This window comes from Etheostoma cragini, chromosome 11 (genome assembly GCF_013103735.1).
Source record: "Etheostoma cragini isolate CJK2018 chromosome 11, CSU_Ecrag_1.0, whole genome shotgun sequence".
NCBI lineage: Eukaryota > Metazoa > Chordata > Actinopteri > Perciformes > Percidae > Etheostoma > Etheostoma cragini.
The window spans coordinates 3,686,878-3,690,629 of record NC_048417.1 but is presented as its reverse complement, the minus strand read 5'-3'; the positions used below and the strand labels follow the sequence as shown (position 1 = coordinate 3,690,629).

The 3,752-nt window shown below is 46.9% G+C and overlaps 1 protein-coding gene across 1 annotated transcript in view; it reads left to right on the top strand.

Moving 5' to 3' along the window:
• Nucleotides 1-1,311: 1,311 nt before the first annotated feature.
• The window catches only part of ndp (norrin cystine knot growth factor NDP), a 21,483-nt gene continuing 19,042 nt past the window's right edge, over nucleotides 1,312-3,752 (top strand). Inside the window, exon 1 of the mRNA XM_034885917.1 lies at nucleotides 1,312-1,756. The gene's annotated coding sequence lies outside the window, so the exon portion shown is untranslated. The remainder of the gene's footprint in view (nucleotides 1,757-3,752) is intronic.

Sequence of the window (3,752 nt, the reverse complement as noted above, 5' to 3'; positions counted from 1 at the left end):
ACTAAGCCCTACTTAGTGTGGTGCTTGCTCCCCTTATTTCCCCAGAGAGTTTTGACTGCATACCAGGACCTGTGTGTGTGTGTGTGTGTGTGTGTGTGTGTGTGTGTGTGTGTGTTTGAGAGATACAACAAGTATCTGAACATATGCTGGTAGCCTCACACTGCTCACGTTATTCTTTTTCATCTATTTTGGCATTGCATTCAGTGTTTTGCCCACGCTCTTCGACCGCCATTTTCTCACTTAATCATGCTTTTAAAACAAAATTGATTATTTTTTCATGTTGTGCTCCCTGTCCTGTCTGTCTGAGTGAGGCACGTGGAAACAATGCATCCTCAGTACTTCGGTACGAGATGAGTTGTCTGCATCCTTCTTTCCCTCTCGATTCTTTGCACACTCCAACCTGAAGATCAAACCTTTGCCTTGAGTCCGTTTTTTGATATCACACTGTTCATTTTGGGAACATAAACTGGCTTAAAAACGCACATTCCAGAAATGCTGAGAAAAATTCATCATATTTTGTCTCATTCCTGTCCTCAGTTGGTCTTCAGGTGTCTGTCTTCATGTTGAGCCATGTGAGAATGATGGATGAGGTTGCTACTCCACGACAGGCTCCATTACTGTATGTTTTTTATTGTTTTTTCCCAAACATTCAGGCACAGCACCGACATATAATTGTTTACAGATGACGACAAATAATCCGAAATGAAAACCGAGCGACTCGTGCTTACAGTTGACCCTCTGGGTCCTGTTTATTTTTTGGAAAGTGAGTAATGAATGCATTTGCTTTTTTTCTCTCAGATTCATATATCGTGTGTGAGAAACGACTGGTTCATTTGGGTGTACTTTGGAGCATTTGTAAAACTTTATGACAAGTGAAGTCGAACATGCTCTGTGCTGTTTGTTTTTCGATGTCATATCCAGCGTAAGTTTAACTTTTTTACTTGGCAGGTGGAGGACAGTCTCAGGTTTATGACACAGATGCTCCGATACGGAGCAGTTTGCTGAGGTCATTTATTTAATTCCTGTTCTTTCCCCTCGCTTTCTCCCCCTAAAACACCCCCCACATGCACACACACCCACCCCAACCCCAAACCCGCCATGTCAGGGTTGGAGAAAGCGCGTGAAAAGGAAGGGCCGCAGGGGCCAGTTGTTTTTAAATAAACTAAATCTGCTAACAGTTTTATAACCCTGACCTCGTAAAACTGGCTGCAGCTTTTGGTCAGCTCTCTGCTGATGGGGCCGAGCAGAGCCGTCCAGGCCTGGAATTCCCATTTGCCGCTGTGGAGCGTGTCGATGCGTCAGCTGGTGTGTGTGTGTGTGTGTGTGTGTGTGTGTGTGTGTGTGTGTGTGTGAGTGAGAGAGAGGGGAAGGGCGTATGATATACGATTGCTGTGTCACGATCCACATGTGACGACCATCCTCCCAGGCTGAGCATCCAGGCTGCTCCCTCTTTCTGGTGATTTCCCTGTTCAGGAAAAAGTGAGAGAGAGTGTGTGAACGTGGGACAGAAAAGAGAGAGAGAGAGAGAGAGAGAGAGAGAGAGAGAAGGGAGGTGAGAGAGACAGAGGGAGGAGAGAATAGCGCTCAGACAATCTGTGTGTGTGTGAGAGAGAGGTAGGAACCAGGGGAGAGAGGAGCTGGCTGGGAAACAACAGTTGAACAACAAATCCGGTGCAAGATCGTACAAGGTACAACGTACAAGATCTCAGCCTCTCTCTGGATACCTCTGCTGTCGTTCTGCCGCCGGGCGCTGAAGGTAAGACCGCCAGCCTGGGAGTCACACCTCCGAATCCACACACTCTCTTCCTTCTTTAAAAAACACAGTATGCTGAAGATATATTCTATTCTCTGGCTTCCTTTTTTTGACAGGCCATAGAAGATTTCAGTGTAAACTACTACTGTTGAATGTTGTTTTATGTGCTTTTTTTACGTTGCTGTATGTGCACAATACATGGCCACGCTTGTGTTTGAGTTAAACTTCTGCTCCCCCTTTTTCTTTCCTTTCCTCTTCGCTCAGGTGCACATTCCTGTTTTATGGCAGGTAATTTCTGGCCCGCTTGTGTCCAAGAAAGCTGCAAGTGGTTGTGATTAGAGAAACAGTGTGACATGACATGTAATAGGAGGAAACATGTTTGTGTTGGCGCTGCTGGATTTGTTAATCAGGCACTGACAGCGAGGGCTGGAAGGACAGTGAAGCTCGAGTGCTTCTAGGGTGTGTGTGTGTGTGTGTGTGTGTGTGAGTGTGAGTGTGTGTGTGTCGGTGCGTAAGGTTAATAACTGTGTGATTATCTTTAGATATCGGGTTTGTCTTTTACAGGTGCGTGCATTTATGTCCGTGAGTGTGTGATTGACTTGGCGTGTTGCATTGGAGCCCTGAGGCTGCTGGCTTACACTTGAAGGAGATGATGACAGATATAATGGACTCTGTGGTAGGTAGAAGGAGGAGGAGACGAGCTACCACTTCCATCTAAGTGAGAAGGAGAAGCGTGCGTGTGTGAGCGAGAGAGAGGGAGAAGGTGTTTAAATGAAAGATGAAGTGACTACAAAAGGCCGGCGGATAATAAGAGAGAGGGAGGAAGAAAAATCAGAGAACGAGACAGGAACGGTGAACCCCTTCGGAGGACATGCAGTGCCAGAGGAAGGTCACAATAAATAGGAGAAACAGAATGAAACTGAGATGTGTAATAAGGGGGAGAGAGGAGGACAAAGAGAGCTGGAGGAGGTGAGAGTGACAGAGAGAATCTGACACGAAAGGAAGGAAAAAAAAAACGAGGAAGAGATCGAGACTGTGTGATGCAAACATCCCTCCAGACACCCCTCCTCACTTCCAGTGACACCAGATGAGAAACAGTTTGTACGGTCAGTCTGCGTCCTCGCCTCAAACCAAAAGTCACTTCTGAACTGTTCGGGGAGGAAGAGAAAAAGAAAGGCGAGGGAGAGGAGTGGGAGGTGTGTTTGAAACATCGCACATTCAGCCAGGTGGAGGTTAACAGCAGTGCAATGCGCAGTTTTTTGTTGGTTTTTCGTCTGCACTCTCATGTTTCATATACTCACACAAACACACAAACACACACACACACACAGACACACAGACACACTGGGGCCCATTGTAAGTGCATTTATTGGAACAGTGTTGAAGCTTTGACAGGCAGCTCAAACTGTCTCACCGCCGCAGGATTGTGCTTCTGACAAACAGATGTTCTGCACGACCCGATCCGTAAACGCCGCCCTGCCAGAAGAGCATGGGACAGAGAAACCTGGTCCAGCGTGATAAAACAAACACGCCTACAACCCTTTTTTTTCCGAGAGAGACAGAGAGAGACAGAGAGAGAGAGGGAGAGAGAGAGAGAGAGGGAGAGAGAGAGAGAGCCTTGGGCTTGGCGTTGAATTGAGGATTGATCTGGTTCCATGGACTGGTTTTAGCCCGCAGATTTGATGAGGATGGAGAGAACAGAGGAGAAGGCCCATTTAAGATTTGAGGTGCATGTGTGTTGACGCAGCACGATTAGGGGTTCTGTTTAACCCCCCACGGAACATTAGTCAGAACAAAATAGACATTGGAGATAATTCATACGTATATGAATTCCCAAGTCCTCTCTGTCTCCGTCTCTCTCCGCTGTATCGGAGAAGCTAAAATTGTAAAGCTAACACAAGCTTAGCTCCGGTTCACATTGCTGCCTGTCATTGGCTAGACGCGGCTTTCAAATCCACACTGTTTGTCTAATCTTTACTGGGGGGGGGGGGGGGGGGGG